The sequence below is a fragment of the Saccostrea echinata genome, unplaced genomic scaffold, assembly GCF_033153115.1.
Source record: "Saccostrea echinata isolate AGI-Se365-2 ecotype Australia unplaced genomic scaffold, CSIRO_AGI_Sech_v1 ptg000015l, whole genome shotgun sequence".
Lineage (NCBI taxonomy): Eukaryota > Metazoa > Mollusca > Bivalvia > Ostreida > Ostreidae > Saccostrea > Saccostrea echinata.
Window position 1 is genome coordinate 8,967,525 of NW_026889764.1, and position 19,976 is coordinate 8,987,500.

A 19,976-nucleotide genomic window follows, 5' to 3' on the forward strand; every position below is an offset into this window, starting at 1 on the left:
AACATCGGAGGTGGGATCAGGTGCCCTAAAAATTATTTATTCTGTAAAACTAATTAATTTCTTGAAACCAAATTGGTTTTCCCCTCAGATTTTATGTGAAAGAGAATGTTTTCTATTCGTGAACACTCTCGATTAATGTACTCTCTAAAAAGGACTCTTGCTTTTAGTTAGAAGTGAGAATTAAAATTAATGATAAAATAACAACAAAGTCCCATATAAGCAATAATAAGCAATGGTGTATATGCTTAGAATTGAAATTGTGTAATAATGTGGAGTCATTATATTTCGGGAAGCTCGAGATTTGTTGATTAATTATTAAAGTGTGAGTTCTTGTGATGTAAATTTATCGCCGAACGCCTCCTTAAGGAAACATTATTCTTGCAGTAACATTAGTTTGCGTTACCTATCAGATTTATTTTTGAAAATTGTCATTTTCAATTAATAAAATACGTATATCAACGCTTAGTTTCTTAAAGTAAGAATAATTATGAAATACATGTAACAATACAAGTAACATGCAAATTATATGTGCCATCAGACTGCTCAGAAAACACCAAAAGCTTCGATATAAAATAACAGAAAAAAAATAAACAATTTGAATTTAGTTTCAATCTTTTATCACGGGTCAGTCTACAAAGATACATGTAAGTCTCTTTCTAGGACACTGAATTTTTTTTTTTTTTTTTTTTTTTTTTTTTTTTTTTTTTTTTGCATTAGCTTTTGAACTTTGTGAAAATAAAACGTTTATATAACCCTAGTCGTTACGTCTCAATTTTCAGACCTGAAATTTCTCTGATGTTGTGTTGTCCGTATGCTCTTTTTATGCATTAATTTTACACCACCATTGCCTGTAGTATATATACAAAAATCAATAATGTAAATAGAAACAAGTAAAGCCCTATGTATTTATATTTTGTACATTTTATTTAACCCCCCCCCCCCAAAAAAAAAAAATTCTTCAATTTCTTTAACATACGGATAACCGACGATTATATTCTGTATATGTATATAATTCCGATATTTTCATTTGAGTATCGATCTGTTGTCTGCTTATAACAGAAGAGCACAATGTCTAGATTGTCAATTGTACTAAGTACTTTGACAAAGGAAATATGTCTGCATGCATACTTGACAATGTCGAGATGAAAAGAAAAAGAAAAAAAAAACCCACAAAGACAAGGTTAAATTGACAAACATAATTATCAGTTCCAATGGAAAAAAATTATGATTATGAATGCACAGATTGTAATAACGACTGTCAATTTGCAAAAAGTTGGAAGAATTTTTAGAATATGATAATGAATTGGTCACTGAAATACGAACTCATGAACAAAATGAGAATAAAGAGTAACAATCTGCTCGGAAAAGATTATTAACTGCATTAAAATCGGAGGAGGCTGAACAGTCATCATTTTCCAACTTCTGTGAACAAGTAAAGCTATGGGTTTTGCAATGAAAGAGAAAAAGGCAATTAAAAAAAAACCAAAAAACCCCCCCCCCCCCAAAAAAAAACCCCCCAAAAAAAACCAAAAAAAAAAAAAAAACAAACAAAAAAAAACAAACAAACAATAATGACATTTCTTGAATGATATTTTTAAAAATTAATATTTAAGTTTAAGTGGGACAAACACTTTAAGAACTTTAAATGTTTTCATTCTACGGATGCCTCTTTCACTTTTGGTACTTTTCGAGAATGGTTGCCGGTTTTTATCTTCTATTTACCATATCATGACTTAAAGATGAGCTTCTTTGGCGAAAGCAAATGCCTTATAGTAAACCCTCTATCTGCCAGAATTTCATCGCCTTCCTGCATGCATTTTTTTTTTCAAGAAAACACTTCGGCTTCCAACTGTCTAATAAGGTATGGAACTATTGTACAATTTTGATACAAATGTTTTTGTAGAAAATTAATCCAATTAAAAGTTTTATTGTGTTTGCATGTTCATAGTTTGACCAGGTAAATTGCTGAGCTTTCGGGTCAAGCGTTTTTTAAACAAATTTCTGAACAGCCAATATAACATGTCTTAGGAAAAGCCTTTAAAAAATACTAGAAAATTTCCTTGAACAACATCTTTGGGGGGCCACCAAAAACTTTTTGAAAAAAAAAATTATCCCTTATTGTAAGTAATCTACGAATATGACTTTGAGATATTTCAAAGAAATGCCAAAAGATGTCGTAACATCGTGTGATCCTAACAAGAACTAATTAATACCTAATCCTCAGTGTTTCCTTCCTTGTTTCTCTTTGGATTTAATTTTCTCTTGACATCTCACCGGTCGCGGTAGCCTAGTGGTAGGGATCGATTCTTGTTCTCGGTGCCTCGTTAAAACTAATACGATTACACAGGTAATGACTGTTCCTTTGCCAAACGCCTGGTAGTAGAAGTAAAAGTCACGGGTGTTTCGTATGAGACCTTAAAATCGAGGTCCCGTGTCATGATAGGCGGTTGCACGATAAAGAACCCTCATTGCTTAATGGTCCTGAGTGCCAAGTAAAGTCTTAATTTGAACCCTTCACCGGTGCATGGTGACGTCTGATGTGAGAGAAAAATTCTCGCACGAGACGTAAAACAACGATCAATCTTTTGCCATCCCAACGTTTCATGTCCTTGGTTGTTGGTTTCAGTCACTTATAACTTCCTTTTACTGAAGTACGATTTGGAGCCCCTGTATATCTCATAAAAGTGGAATCTGATGACAAAATTTCTTTCAAAAACCAGTTTCTATTTAGCGATATAATGAACACTTTTGTCCTTAGAAACATTTCCTCCACTATAAGTCACAATGAAATATACATCTCTTTCAGCTGTTGAAGGAACAACATTGTTTCTTGGCGCATCTCTTCCATCTTCATTCATTACATCTACATGTATGTCAAGAATGTAAATACTTGGCTGATAGGACAAGTTTAACACGGCTTCGGCAGCTTCACATGTACTTAACCTCTTCTTGGCTGGTTGATTTTTTTATGCGGTTGGTGGTTTTTTGTCTTTATGACTTTGCAAAAATATCTGTTGGATCGGGGTCAGGGACGTCCTCTATTGGCCAATTTTGATCTTTTCGATGCTTTAAATAAATGCATATTTCCTGTTTGCATATAACATCTAAAAATTAAGTTTAAACATTGTGTAGTTTTCAAAATACTTATTCATATATAATTTTAAGACTGTGTTACATGCCAATTACCGAGATAGATACATGGGATTAAAAAAATCTTTTCATATATCTTTTTATAATATATTTTTTAAATCAAGAAATAGAAGCTATTCAGAGAATTTGTGTCCCCCGCTTAAGAAAAAAAAAGAAGAGCATGCCCAGACCCCCCCCCCCCCCCCGGGATTTGCAGAATTATTAAATGTATACATGTAAACTGAAGCAAATAAAAAATGCCAATATAGATATATAGATCTGATTGCTTATTCTTTAATGTGTGTATAGAAGATCCTTTTTATATAAAATATTTATCACACTGTAATAATGATTTTATGAGAAGTTTGTACACGCCAGACGTCATAACTTCATTCCATATGTTGAATACTATCATTTACTAAATCCTAAAAAAAAAAAAACCCAAAAGGATCGTCCGTAATTTGAACCCGCTTTGAACTCACTTGCCAAGCGAGAATCATATCCCTAGACCATGGCGGCACTTGAATATACAATAGATTAAATGCAAACATTAGGTCACATATATTATTTAGATTCACTTTCGATATTGTCAGAATTTTACACAATACATGGTGTCTAATTCAGCTATTACTAAAGAGTTCTAATAGATGTAATTAGAATTAACAAGTTCGCCGACAACCTGTATTATATGTAATAACTCTCCACATGCCCCTGTGCTAAAAATAGTACCAAGCGAAGTTTAATACAATAAATAATAATAAAAAAAAAAAACGGGGCGGGACACTTTGAGAGGGGCGAGAGAGACCATAGGGAGTTATGGTATAAAATTTCATTGCAAAAGCTCAAAAGCTTCTTGAGATATCGCCCGGAAACGAAAGTGTTACACACAGACAGAATGTATGAATTTACGACCTTGAACTTTGACCTTTTGACCTCAAAATCAATAGAGATCTTCCTTAGGCAACAGGGATTTGTTATGTAAAATTTCATTGCAAAAGCGCAAAGGATTCTCGAGATATCGCGCGGAAACGAAAGCGTTAAAACAGACAGAATTTATGAATTTATGTCCTTGACCTTTGACCTTTTGACCTCAAAATTAATAGGGTTCTTCTTTGGGCCATAAGGAGTTGCAATGCAAAATTTCATTGCGAAAGCTCAAATGGTTCTTGAGATACCGCGCGTAAACGAGTGTTACAAACAGACAGAAATACAGATGAACGGAAGGACGGACAGACAGACCCAAATTAATATCCCTCACTTTCAGTGAAAGCGGGTGACAAAAACATCAGCTTAGACTATTCTACACAATATCTCTCTACACTCTACAATATTCTTACCTTTAGTGCAAATGTATTACTATTCAGTTATTTTTAAAGAATCAAGTTGATACGAAGTTTAATCTTCCTTAAGTATTTTTTTTTCTCTCTGTTTTTGGTTCAGCAAATGGTACAAATACTAAACCTTGCATATGTGATCTGTCGTATCTGCTGTCGCTATTTACATTTACCCCAAAAGGATTTTTTTCTTGACATGAGTAATAGAAATTTAATGATAAACCTAAATTAATCCAGATAATTTTGGTTAAGCACAATCAAAGTTCATAAGGAAGGCTTTGATAATTCTATCAAGGCTGCTGAGTTTGAACGGGGGTCACGTGATTAAACACAGATGTTGCAGAGATTATCAGATTTCCAGATGGCAGTTATTGAAGTCAAATGAAATTAGAATTGCGATTTGTGATATCATGAAAATCTAATTTTGTGTCGGAAAATCCAATATTGGTTAGATTTAGGTGATCTGATGTTTGACGCCACCTTATTTTTTACCATTTAATGTTCAATAAGATTGAACTTTTGATTGCAAATTGTACTTTGACGTTTATGGAGATCCTTAACTAGGTCAATATACATATTCTATAAAAAAAATCCCCTAATTATATTTGTCATTATTACATGACTAATTTACAACTTCAAGCATCATTTTTGTTTCTTTTAATGAAAAAAAAAACGAAGGAAATAAAACTTTTTCACTTCTAACATCATGTGGATGGCATAATATGATATTTGAGAATATATATATTTTATGCATTCAAATCAAATTATTCATTAACAGTTCAAGTAATTTAACTAGCTGTATAGTATGCAATATGTTATCTTATGTTTCTCGGAAGTTAGGGGAATAGCCAATAATTTGTGGACAAATGCTTGAGTTGCAAGTATTTTTTTTTTTTATCCGAGACGAATTAAAAAGGAAAGGATAAACGTGTCCCTTTAGCCGGCCTTTCTTTCGGAAGAAATTTATACATTTTATCAGATATACACTAGACAAAATTGTTAACACACCACTCAGTATTCTCATCTGTATAAAACACATTTGTCTAATCGGCACAAGTAAATAAATTGTACCATTTTGCCCAATGAGTCAAAATTTGCAGATGTCTTGGAGTAAAAACAAGACCCTCAAATGATTTCCTGTCGGCAAACCATTTTTCGAAGCTGAATGTGCGCCGTTTGTGTATTGATATGAAGTTAGTGGTTACCGGTGGTAGTTAGTGAGATTGCAACAGCGGTAGTGTCCATGTCTCTGAAACGATGTAGAGCGATATGTTTATCATATAGCCTAGAAATCGTCAAGTGTTTTGACATTCGAAGGCGGTCGACAACACTTCCAGTTGCCACAAATTTGCGATACAATCTTTCAATAGTCGAGCGGTGGTGTCTATTGAATGTCGTGGCCACCTATAGAAAACATTTTTATACTTTTTAATGTAATTGCAGCATTTTTAACGAGAAGAAACACAAAATAATTATTGTTTTAATTTTTTTTTAAACCTTATTTACAAGAACACAATGCAGACACCATACTGACTGCCCTACCACGCTCTTCTATGGCCAAACACCGCAGGAAATGTCAGTTTCTTCTGATTTTTTTCATGAATGCATACATAAAGAATATAACACAGAGAAGAAAATAGAAATGTATCCCTCCAAAATGAGCTTTCAAATTTTAATGCATTTCTATCAAATGGTTACGCTTCCGTAAACATTGTATTAACTTATCAGTTTGGGTATTTAAATGTCTTATTTTTAACTATAGTAAAATATTTATATATCAAATACAACATAAACAAGTTTTGGAACGATTAACATTTATTTTCTATGGTGGTGCATTAGCAATTGTGTCTAGTGTATGCGCCGAAATATGACTGAAAGATTGCCGACTCGGCATCAAACAATAACAATCAATTAATCAATCTTGTGTATGCTTAAGTTCCATGCATTGGCGTATTGTTTGTTGCAACCTCAGTTTTCACATAACTATTTGATATGATTGTGTTTTTTTTTTGTTATGCTGGACACTTAAGTTTTGGGAGATCCTAAACCAGATCTATGAATGAATTTTGAATATCTTTCGAATTTTATGTCAAATAAGGGGCCAAATGTGTCTATAATGTACCATGTCCTTTTCATCTATGAGTTCTAACATCCTTTTCTATGAATCATAACTAAAATCAACCTGTTTTTTTTTTCTTGTTGAAGTTTTCATTAAAACGTTGTCTTTTTTCATGAAGGATAAATACTTTTTCATGTTTATTTTATTTTGACTTTATGATAAAAATATTATTTTATCCTATTTTCTCTTGATATGTTTAATTCTTATTTGAAGGAGTACTAAGTAGTGATAGAGTGAATATTTTTTCATTCCATGTTGAATATGATAATATAAACTGTTACAACATTGGCTTCAACTTTGAATACATTTAGCGACAACAGGAATTTGAGATTTTAATTATGTTTTTCAAAACTTTTAATTGCTGACCTTTAAGAGAGGAAAATATTTTAATCATATTCAACCTACTACTGAAAAATAAAGGACCTCTTCCAAAATACCTTAAATTTAGAGATACAAAATTTGATTGGCCTGACATAGAGTCAGCATGTCAATTTTGCATAGATAAGAATGTTTGATTGCCATTGGTGAGAGATATATGCTCTTTATGAAATTTGAAAGGCAAATATTTTAAATAACAATTTTAAGGATAAATAACACAAACTTTTTTTTCAGAAATCAGCAATTTTTCTCATAGATTTTTTTAGATAGGTAGTCTGAATAATGTTTGCCAGATAAAGTGGGAGAATTTAGTAAGATTTTCTCACAATGTTATAAATAGTAGCAAAATTTTGTATAGAATTACATAGAAAACGAAACAGAGTCGCATATTTAAGCACCAAATAAAACTTACAATTTCTTAATATTTTAGGTATTTATTATTTATGTCATTTTCATTCAAAATCGGTCAAATATATATATATATATATATATCAATCCATGCATCAAATTTTTGTTTGTGTTATGTGTCCTTAACACTGATTGACAAAACAAACAAGTCAGCTCTAAAATATAAAAAAAAAATCTTCATCAACTTTGATTTTTTATTGATAGCTGCTATGAACTTTCTCACTTTCTAAGATATATCGCAAAGTAAAATAATTGAAATACAGGTTTGTGAGAAGCAAATTCAATTTTGGGGAAAGGGGGGAGGGGCACAGCCAAACTGAGCTTACTAGAAAAGCCAAATTAAAGTCATTATACCTTATTTTTGGGGGGACAACATTAAATTAAAATAAAATAATTGTACCTCTGCATTTTTTAACTCTCTTTCATCCGTCTTTGTGGTGTGACTTTGTGTACCATGCTCTAACTGTGTACAGTTTTACTGTTATGTACATATTTTACTGATGGTATTTTATTGTTATGTCAAGTTATCTGTTATGTGTACGTCACATCAGTCAAAAGTTCATTTGAGCTTGTGTTGCCTCTTTACTGCCATACTGACTTAAATAAAATTTATTTATCTATCTACTGAGTATAAAATGATGATATTTTATGTATTTGATTATTATTCAAATAAAATTTAAATCATATAGACAACACCTTTATGGCATATTGTACTCCATGTTAATGATAGGTAATAATATGATAAGTAAAAAAGATTAACATTAACAAAGTTGTGATATCGATGATTTTATTGATAATTTTATCGTACATTCTCATAAATACACGTCTTATTTTTTATAAGTTGATAGCATGCTAATTTCTATGTAGGTATTAACATTCGTGATTGAACACAAAAATGGTATTCAAATCAAAATATGCAAGAAAGATTTTGATGGAATCTGAGAAACAGAGGTATTTCTCGGCGTCATAAAGAAATATGCAAGTTTGCAACTATCTCTACTTATTTCAACTACATGTACATGTACCGGCCACAAGCACTTGTTTCTGAACTGAAAGTTTCCCCATAGTATAATAATTATCATACTATAGGGGTAAACTTTTAGTTCAGAAACAAGTGCCTGTCGTTCCGATAATCCTTAAGCAGTATCGAGGAAAGTCTTTTTGAAGCTGATACTCGCATATGGTCTTACACACAAGTACATGTACTTTCTCCTCTAAGCGGATTGTATCCTTTGGGATTACACATAAAAAGATTTACATATTAGATTATCAAAAATAGTTTTCAAATTGAATTTATTTTAAAGTAACCAAATGTTCATCTTATTACATTTGACCTAAAAGATAAATTGAATTGTAAATTACATCATATTAAACAGGTCAAGGTAGCCTAGTGGTAGGGTGTTAGAATAATCTGTGTCTCTGGAGAAGCCCTCACACAGTTAGATTACGTCTCATATACATGCAATGTAGCAAATCGGAGCGGGTCCGCTCCGAAATGATTTTAAAGAATACAAAAGGAGTTGCACTGAAATTTAACTACCAAATTAATCATAACAAACCTTTTTGGGATTGTATATGCCTTTTAACCTAAAAATCAATCAATTTAAATACGAAAATTCAACTCATTTTCTCAACGCTTTTTCCTCGCTTCAAATTTACACGCCATGTTGACATTCGGAACTCTCTGGATTGTTCATAGAAAATGCCAATACACGGAACGAATTCTATCCGTAGGACAATATCATTTTATCTAGTAGTTTGCTTCGTGATCGGGAGGTTGTTCGCCACGCCGCATCAAACCTAAGACGTAAACTTAAGGACATACGCAACGTAGTTTGAGCTCTGTTGTCTTTTTCCCTGGAGTTGAAGAGTTCCAATACTTAAAGGAACTGTGTGCTACATATTAATGTCTATATATGCTGTTGTACACTTCTTCTAAAACAAGTTTAGATAAACAAAACATCTAGAATATGTGTTAAGTAATTTTTGTATATTTTTCTTTGAATTATACAAAAATTTTCATCAATTGATATCTTTTCAAAACCCCTGGTAATGTATGCTGAATTTTTGTCTACGAACATCTGATGGCACTATAATCTTAAATTAAGAATATCTTGAAAAATTATCAGTAGGTAAGGTACGTTGCGTATGTCCTGAAGTAGTGACTGTTCCTTCGCCAAGACCCGGCACTGGAAGGGAAACTCGCGGAGCTTTGGGATGAGACCTTAAAAACGTGGTCTCGTGTCAGGGCAGGCGTCAGTTAACTGCTCACTGCCCCTGCCTGCCGTGTATAGGATTAAATTTGAAGCCCTTCACAGACATATGATGATTCCTTTATAAGTGTGAAACATTCGCGAATGGAACGTTTAACAACATACAATCAATCAAAACACCATATTAATCCGGATATTAATTATTGCCTTTTTCCTTCACAAATAAAGTTCTTTATTCATCATTTTTTTCATTTAAACCTAAAGATACACTCCTAACCCACTGTCTACAAATTGAGCAATGAATACATAAGCAGTTTTTCATTTGAAAGTATATGATAAACATCATTGTGTATCAATAACATTCGTTAAAGGTGATAAATGAAAACAGATGAATCCAGCATTTACTCTCCTACAAAGGAAAATATGTTAATTAAAAAAAATCATTTACCTTTGAAAGTCATGTCCGCTATATTGCACAATCGTGAAACAATAATAGTTATTGCACTCTATAGGAGTCAGTAAACTCAGTACACGATAATATCAATTTAGAGAGAAAATTGAAATTAGATATTTTAGGGGTAATGGGCTACGGAACATTATCATTCATTTTATTGTTAAACAAAACAAAAGAAATCAAAGATTTTCTTTTTACATGAACTCTCTTCCAAGTATATGCTTATTCATTCTAATATTGCAAAAAAATTATGCAATGTTCATATTAGTTATATCAAAGCCAGTTAATTTTCAAAACCAAAATTGGTAATTCATTTTGAGTTGAATAGTAGTCAGTGCATTAGAGATGATTTTAAAGAATTTCAGAAAGCAGTTGCTTATATCAGTCTTTGTGGGTTTTCCTACTTACATGACTTTTTAAGGATATACACAAAGTAATTTGAAATTTATTTTCTTATTCCCTGTATAATCGAAGAGGTCGAATAGTTGAGGACTTTTATAATGCCTAATGACGTTGTATACCTCTTCGAAAAAAAATGAGGAAATACCAGCTAGTAATATATGTTCGATATTTTTATCTTCAAATAACAAAAGGTTTCTCATCATTTATTCCTATTTAAAACCGATAGCAATAAATGTTGATTTTCTTGTCTAAAACATCTGATTGTACTGTTATTTTATATTACGAATATCACGTCAAATTATCAAAGGGTAATGTAAATTGCGCATGACCTTAACCGCCTAGGTTATTTACTATAACTTTTAAAAAACGTTCTTTATATCCCCCCCCCCCCCGCCAAGAAATGTTATTTGTAGGTAACATGATATCTATCCGAAGCTGCATCTATACCAGAGACATTTCAATAACATTTTGAAGGACTTTTCTGTAACATTTCTTATAGGTAAAAGCTTGTCGATGGGCCGTTAGTGTTCTATTTCAATTTGACAGATAGACTAAATTACATTCATGTATATGAAATAACTAGATGATGTGATAAGACATTCATGCTAGCATTTAAGTGTTTGCCTCTTAATGTACTCCCCTTCATACATGTAACTGGAAACTATCAAAGATAATCTATGGTTTACAAAAATGTACATGTGTAATAATCATATTGATCATGAAATGGTCATTGAGCATGCATGTATGGCGTATGGGGCTATTATGTAAGTATTTCATATAATATCTTCAATAGGGAATTCCGACATTGAAGCATAAATTCTTTTACAAATTAGTTTTGAAAGAAGGCTTTTCTGAAAAAAAAATAACTTTTCAAGTTTTCGGTTCCATGATGAAAATGAAAATTGTGAAACCATACATTACGAGAAACCACCAATCATTTTTCAAAAGATGATCTGGTTACACTTAAAATGCAAGGGAAATCAAAAGAAATAGATTTTCTATTTCCTGGGAACTGGGTTTTGAAGAAATACCATTTTCCAAACACATTCCAAAAGACGATCTTGCTTAGCATGAAATGAAAGAGAAGTTCTGGAAACCAGATTTTTATAGAGAACACAACGTCACTTTTTGTCCCAAAAAATGGCTCCAAGAATAAATATCAGAAATTCCTAAACATTATTGCATATCTACTGGATATCAGCCATCTTGCTAAAAAATGATTGGCTATTGCTTAAAATGTAGGAGGAGTTTGAGGGTAAAGATACCGTGACATACAGGCGGTGGCCATGATAACAACTATTTACCCGCATTTTCTTTCGAAATTTGATAACAGAATTAAAGAATCATTGGGAAATGAATAAGGTTGATACAAGATTTTAATCTTCATCTACCGATTAACCTTCTGGGCTTCAAAGGGTCTGATCCCTTGACCAACCAACTTCATTTCCCAGTGAATGTTTTAACCTTGTTATTTTATTTCTTAATTTAACATCTCAAGTGAGAAAAGAACCATGCACCTTAACTCTCGATTCCCGCCTACATTTTACACCCATTTAATTCAATATTAATGGCAATTTGGCCATTACAACTTGATTGAATGCAAAGAAGCGTTTATTATAAATGACAATAAATTTAAAACCAGTGTCTAAAACTTAATTGCTCTCATTTACGATTCTTTTCAAATGGGGGGGGGGGGGGGTTAAAATTATATCCATTGAAATAAGGCTTTGAAAATCGCCAGGTTATCGAAAATGCATGGAAATGGAAAAATGACCTTAAAAACTTTCTGTATGTTTAACGTATGCAAAATTCAACACAAAAGGTTGCAAAAGTCCTTATTTTATTTAAAATTTCTTTTGAAATTGATAATAAAATGACTGTTTCTCCAGTTTTTTGTCTGTAAACAAATACCCCCCTCCCCGTGAAACAACAAAAGCTTCTGTATGAATTTGTGAAATAACAATTCAGAAAAAACATAAAAAGGAGTTTTTGTTTCACGGAGGGGGGGGGGGGGGAGGGGGTTAAAAATATTTTCCGTTTTCCATTGATTTCTATAGTGAAAAACGCACTTTTTACAAAAATTAAAGGGTTATCTCTCTTAGTTTTCCCAAATAAGTTATGTTTTATGAAAATTTATATAATTATCTATATAAATATGAAAAAAAAAAACAAAAACATTCAAAGATGTTAACTTTTGACATTTGACTGGAAGGTAGGCGGCAAAACAATACTATCGTTCGCAGTTCTTTTAATTTCTCTGCTTTCCAGCAAATCCAGTTTATATTTTTTAAAATGATTGCCACTAACGCCAACGTAAGCTTAAGTAATGAAGATCTCAGAATAGTTTTATAATAATTTGAACTCTTTTATAACGAAGTTCTTCACAATATCAGTCATCATGTCTTCTATGATTAGTATGAAATTAATATCATATTGTGAATTTTTTCCCCTGTAATTTGGATGATCCTTCCTCTCCTTATTATCATGTGACAAATCAGCATCAATAGATTATTTTGAATAATGACTTAATAGTTGCATAATAGCTTTGTAATAGTTTATTTTCTCAGAATTTTGACTTTGTGTTATAATTATGCTTAAGTTACTTATTTTGCCATATTGTGCAAAAAGGTCACATAATGATACACAATATTCTACTGTAAAGTACAATACAGCATTAACATGTGACAGGTCTCCCAGTTTTTTTTACTTTTTCTTATATAATGAACAAGTCATTTCGTGACAATTGACACTAGTTTGGGACTATCTCGGGTCTGTTGTTTGGTTGAGTGCATGTAGTGAAAGTTGCGTATGCTGTAAAACTGATCGATCTCTTACAATCAAGTCCCTTTTCCAATTATTAATATACTTTCTTAAAAGGACTTTTCCTTTTAGTTAGAAGTGAAAACTAAAAATATATAGATCATAGGTAACAAGTCCTGCATCAGGTACAGTAAACAATAGTGTATTTGCTGTGAATGGAGATTTTGATTCATGGAGTTCGAGTTCGAGTTTTGCCAATTAGCTAAAGTATTTAAGTGTATTTTCTTGTGTGGCAAATTTATCAGTTTTGGAAACACACAACCGTTATTTCAATATTAGTGATGTTACACAGAAAAAACAATCTTTTGGTAAAATTGCTTTTTTTTTCAATTTAATAAAAGATCTCAATACCTTATCGCGAAAATTATTCATTATTTTGAAATAACTTTACTGGTAGCATGAAATTTATCTGTGCCACCAGGCTGTTTTGAAAACACAAATTTTTCTCAATATAGAATAACAGAAAATAACAATTTAAATTTGATTGCAATCTTGAACCCTTTTTCACAAGTCAATCTGCGGTCTAGCGCGCTGTTCCTGTACTGCTAGGAGACAGGTTCCGTGGGTCGAGAGTTAAACCCCGGGCTGGGCGTATATATATATATATCACCACCATTGCCTGAAGATTAGGAAAGCGAATGGAAGCAAGTAGAAGCCCTATGTTTCCAGATTTTGTACATTTCATTTAACTTTTTGCCTTCAATATTTTCTCAAACTGAAATGTGACGCTACATAATTCTGTTTTTCATTTGTTTATCGATTTGATTTCTGTTTATAAAAGCAGCGAGCAGTTTCCTGATTGCCAGTTGTTCTTTGTGCGTTTAGCTGCTAATATGGTTAACAATTCAACATCTTTGTGTTACGACTGCATTGGTGGAAACGCTACATACAATCCTGGTGATGTATATCTCTGGGTAGGCTTTGTTGTCGTTTTGGCAATTTTTGTCAGCAACTTAATACCATTGATAGTACTGGCTAAAAATTCAAAGCTTAGAAAACATCGTTTCTTTAGATTCTTAATTAGTCTTAGTATTAATGCCATATTGACAAGTCCTTTTCTTTTCACGGCTACAATCTTTAGGAAAATCACACCCGTGGACGATTTTTCTAAAATAAGAGTTTACTATGACTGCATGCTATTACAGTCATATTTGCATCAAGGAATTATTGCCACGGAACGATTCATTGCAACCGGACGAAACTTTGATTCTTATAGAAGATGTTTTACGACACAGAGACAGATTATTTACTTAATTCTTAGTTATATCGTAGTTGGTGCCTTTGCATCAATTATTGTGGGAGTCAACTACGAATTTGATGAAAGGAATCCGCGGTTTGTATACGGAAGAAAGCACAGATACATACTGTTTATATACGGCTGTATAGTCCTGATATTGTTGACCATTATTATAATTCTGTCTTCTGTCTGTACTTACCGTGTGATAAAATCTTACTTATATAAAAAACGGACTGTCCGACCGATTACTGTTGATTGTCTTCAGATACCACCACTGAAAAGACAAAGTTCAAAAAGCACGAACTACCCACGATGCATTGAGGTTTTGCCTGTTGAAGGACCAAGCACATCAACTTCGGCGGTTCCTCTTTCAACATTGAATACAGCAGTGAAAACCGCAGTATGGACTGTTCATAATCTAGCACCTCATTCAAACGAGAGTTTGCAAGTTATTCCAAATACTCAGCAAACTGGCCAGGAATCAATGAATAGACATTCATCTCTTCCGCCAAAGAAATCTGTTTCGCTAATAAAGTCGAAACGCAAACGTGAAATTGAAGTCATCAAAACGTTTTTACTGATTCTTCTTGTCGTTTTATGTTTTAATGTTCCCTACTGGTTCGTTAGAGTTCTGATTTATATAGACACAAGTGTTGTTCCGCTGTCTGTGAATCATGTATGTTTTATTATCTCAGCTGCACAGTATGTAGTGAATCCTATCATATACTTTCTTAGAATAGATATCTTTCGAAAAGCTCTTTCGTGTAAGAATCATCGATAACCGAACCCCTTGTTATTGTTAACATACTGAGCTCTCAATGTAGAATGTGGTTCTTGGAAGAAGAGGATACAGTACACGTGCAGTTCATCTGCACTAAAGCAAAATCTTTCAACATATTTTATTTTATACCCTTATAAATGTCTTTCTATATATTTATTACAAATAAAAAGTCCAACAAGGTAAATGTGTTTTTTTATCGGTCTAACAATTTCATTGTCAGTCCAACATAAGAATTGTTAGACCGCAACATCACTGCTAAGTCACAAGTAATTAGTCGTCGTTCAATATCGGCGACACGAAATAGCCGAAGTTTCAAGAGTTATCGCGTATGCTATTTGAAAGATGGCGTCACGGGGAAAATACTGTTTAAATTTGTAATAAATAATTTCTATGTTATAATAATTTAATGTTTTTTTTTTTCATTTTTTGTTGTCATTTTTATTTAAAAAAGCCAGATTATTACTTATAAAGAAATTGTTTCATTATATGAATAAATCTGTTTTAAGATTTAAATTTTGGTGATCTATCTTACGTAAAGGGTACAACAAAACAGTTATAGACTGGGATTCGGGCAACATATGACTTGTAGGACCTGAAGTGAAAATATTGCCCTTGGCCTGCGGCCTCGGGCAACATTTTCACCTTCAGGTCCAACAAATCATATGTTTCCCCCATACCCAGTCAGTAACTGTATAATGTTAGTGTAACATTTTTTCAGTCTTGAGTAAAATCTGACTTCATAAATTCGTATAAATTCGTGCTATTTTTCTTCGTTATTTTTTATGGACCATCTATGAACTCATGAAAAATATAGATTTTTAGGTACATTGTGAAAAAGTTATCGTATGAAGGTGTAAATTCCGAGTTAATTTCTAAATTGACAAACAAGTTGACGAAACAAGGATATCAACAGTCTTGTTTGAAGTCATCTTTTCGCAAGTTTTTCGGTCGATACAATGATCTTGTCAGCACATACAACCTATCACTGAGTCAAATGCTTACTGACGTTTTTCATACTAATTGTTAGGCCATTATTTATACACTGAACTGTCTAGGATTTTTTTTCCCGGTTTTTCTTTCCCGATCATGACAAGGAACACACGGCGGGTGTGACCGGTCGGCAGGAGATGCTCACTCCTCCATGGCACCTGGTCCCACTTCTAAATTTTGAGGTCCCTGTCTGCTCTGCTCCAAATTTGTATCGTTTCATTGGACTTTCGAGATTGATTACTGTTCGTTATCTTCATATTTCATTTTAATGAAAACATATAGAAACTGTTTGAACACACATTGGATCCAACTGAATTAATTTGAAACTAGCTAGGCAAATAATATTTGATCTTGATAAAATATACATGCATTAAATATTGCACTGGTACACTGCTAGCACATAAAATGTATTTCATCAATACATGACAATGAAAATGTATTTATTTGAAATTTGTACGAAAAGGGTAGAATAAAACCTTACCAGCGTAAATCCCTGGTGGTTTTGAAAAATTAAGGAACCCACCACAGTCTGAGATTCTAATTAAGTGGAAAGGGAATGCCAGTGTGTTGGTACAGATGGATGGGGTCACTGATCTTTTTTCACATGTACCTAGCATTTGAGTATTTCACCAGTCAATATCCTTTGAGAAATGAGCCAATCTTCTGTTTACAAAAGGTGAGGTCGTTTCAGAAACAAAATCTACTTACTTCTTTAGGGTTGCAGAATCCCAATACCTTAATGTCACTTTCCTGCTCAGTTTGACTGCATCACTCATGGCTTCAGTTTCCCGAGAAGCTTCAATTCTTCCCTTGATCCTATTATCCTAAGATCGTGTTTCTATATCATTAACATTAAAATTAAATTTTTACATGTTTGGGTCGCTAATCCTGAACAATCTCGGAGGACCATTCTTTTTTCCATCAGGGATTTCTTCCGTTTGTTAGAGGTTCCGGATATTCAAAAGCACAAGAGACTTGCTACTTTACTTATTGAAGATTGAAAGTAATACTTTTTGATTATTCATGATTTATTTTATTCATCAAGAACCAAATATATATATATATCATAATTTGAATAAAGAAAAAAAAAAGAAAAAAATGTATACATGTATTAATTTTTCTTTCCTTACAGTATGTAATATTTAAAAAACCAGACAGGAGCAAGAAAAGTTAATGTTAACAGAGATAACCAATGAAAACTTTAAGATAAAAAGTAAAACTAAATACAAATATGATAATAATAATATAATATAATTATATAATATATAATAAAACATGTAAATAAGTATATATAGATAAAACCACAAACTAAATGGCACAAAGATAGAAAGACAGACACATACAATAAGGAAAAATAATTATAAGTTGATGTCTACTTCATTCTGTGAACTTAAAACTCGTCTAATAACCATTTCCAAATGTCGTCAAAGCAATTGCTTTCAAAAATAAAACTTACTGACGTCAGGAATATAACTGTTGATGAAAGAAGAATTAATATTTCTTGTTTTCACTGTATAGAAATTTAGTTTTGCAAAACTTTCTAAGGCAAAGGAACTGCATGAAATATGCTTTATTCCAGTAAATTCAATGTTGAAGTTTATCAATTTCCCAGAGGTCTGAAAAACTTTAACAGCCGAAATCTGCCTTATACTGTTCTTTATGCCCCGGGATGGAAAGATCCCGGGGGTATATTGTTTTTGTCCTGTCTGTCTGTTGTCAATTTTAACCTTGCCCATAACTTTTGATTGGTTGGAGCTATGACTTTCATATTTCACATGTGTATTTCTCGTGACAATACCTTTCTTTTGGTACCATCATATTTGACCTTTTGACCTTGACCTTGGAGTTTGACCCACTTTTGCAAAATTTTATAACTTTAACCTTGGTCATAACTTCTGAACAGTTGGTGCCTGGGGTTTCAAACTTCACACGTGTATATTTTGTGACAAAGCCTTCCTTTGGATACCAACAACTTTGACCTTTTGACCTTGAACTTGGAGTTTGACCTACTTTTGAAAAACTTAAACCTTGACTATAACTTTTGAACGTTTGGCGCTAGGGCTTTCATACTTCATATATGTAATCCTTGTGACAAAGCCTTCTTTTTAATACCAACCACTTTGACCTTGACATAGGAGTTTGACCTACTTTTGAAAACTTTAACCTTGGCCAAAACTTTTGAATGGTTGGTGCTAGGGCTTTCATACTTCACATATGTAATCCTTGTGACAGTACCTTCTTTTGAATACCAACAACTTTGACCCTTTGACCTTGACGTTTTGCTAACTTTTAAAAAACTTTAACCTTCACCATAACTTTTGAACAGTTGCAGCTAGGGCTTTCAAATTTCACAGGTATATTCCTCGAGACAAGACCTTCTTATGGGTACCAACATTTTTTTTTATCTTTTGGCCTGGATTTTGACTTGCATTTGAGAAACTTTAACCTTCGACATAATCTGCCGTACGGAGGCAGCAGTGTTTCACAAACACATCTCGTTTATTCATTTTTTCATACTTTTATTTTAAAGTATTCTTGAATTAGACACAGTTAAAGCACAATAGTCCATTCGTATTATAATAAAATATAGGGAAAATGCAGATTGAAAAAAAAAATCGAGTAGATTGAGTTAAAGGGTTGAACCCAAGAACTAGTCATTTCAAATCATTGCTCTACTTCTGGGCAAGTCATCAATTGTAAACCGTGTTTAATAGAAACAATATATTCCTTCCTTTAGAAAGAGCTGATAATTGAAATAGAATCCGGGATCTCCAATGATAATAATTTCGAGATAATTAGGAGAAATTTTAAGTCTTGGAGATAGAGTTTCTTTCTAAATTGGAATTAAAACTTGTTTTCTTTTGATCTTAATGGGCGAACGCATCGTGAGGAAAACAATCACTATTTTTAATAAAGTTGATGTGATCCATCAGAATAACATCTTCACAAAGTCAAGGCTTTGTGATATCGTTTCTCTACACAAACCCTTGACAAAAGTCCCTATCTAAAAGTCGGGCTAGAAAGCTACTAGTTACCGGTCTCGTAGAGTAAGCTTTCCCCTCTATAATCTTTCCCCTCGGCTCTAGAGTAGGATTTTCCCCGGAAAATAGGATAATTTCGCCCTATGAATAATGACTTTAGATGTGACAGGCTTGTAGCAACGGTTTTAAAATTGGGGGGAATCCTAAAAAAATCTGACAAGCAAAAAAAATTGTCCAAACTCAAAACTTTCATTTCGGAAGGGGTGAGTGGGAAGATGTGTAGGTGGTGTGGTTTTGGATCTAGTGTCGGGGGGGGGGGGCAGGGGGAACCACCATCTAAATGAAAGTTTATATAATAAAACTAAAGCTAAAGACTGTACTCAGAAAGAAGTGAAGACCCTCCGAGCATGCAATATGCTATTTCCTAAAAATATGCACTTTCCGAACTTTGAAATTTTAAAATCACTCTCAGCTCTTAATTTTTTACTACGTAATTAAGTTTTTGGCCTTATCATTATTTTATTTTTGACTCCTCAATTTTTTCTGTTCTGTAGTCCCAATTTTACTTTTTTGAACTTTGATTATATTTAGAGTAATTTCAAGACGTTTTATACATGTATATTTTAAAAGAGACAATATATTCGTTTATTCTGATGATATTCCAGGATTTATGTTTAAAACTATATACTATCACTCTAAATTCAATAAACTTTTGAAAACGTAAAATCTT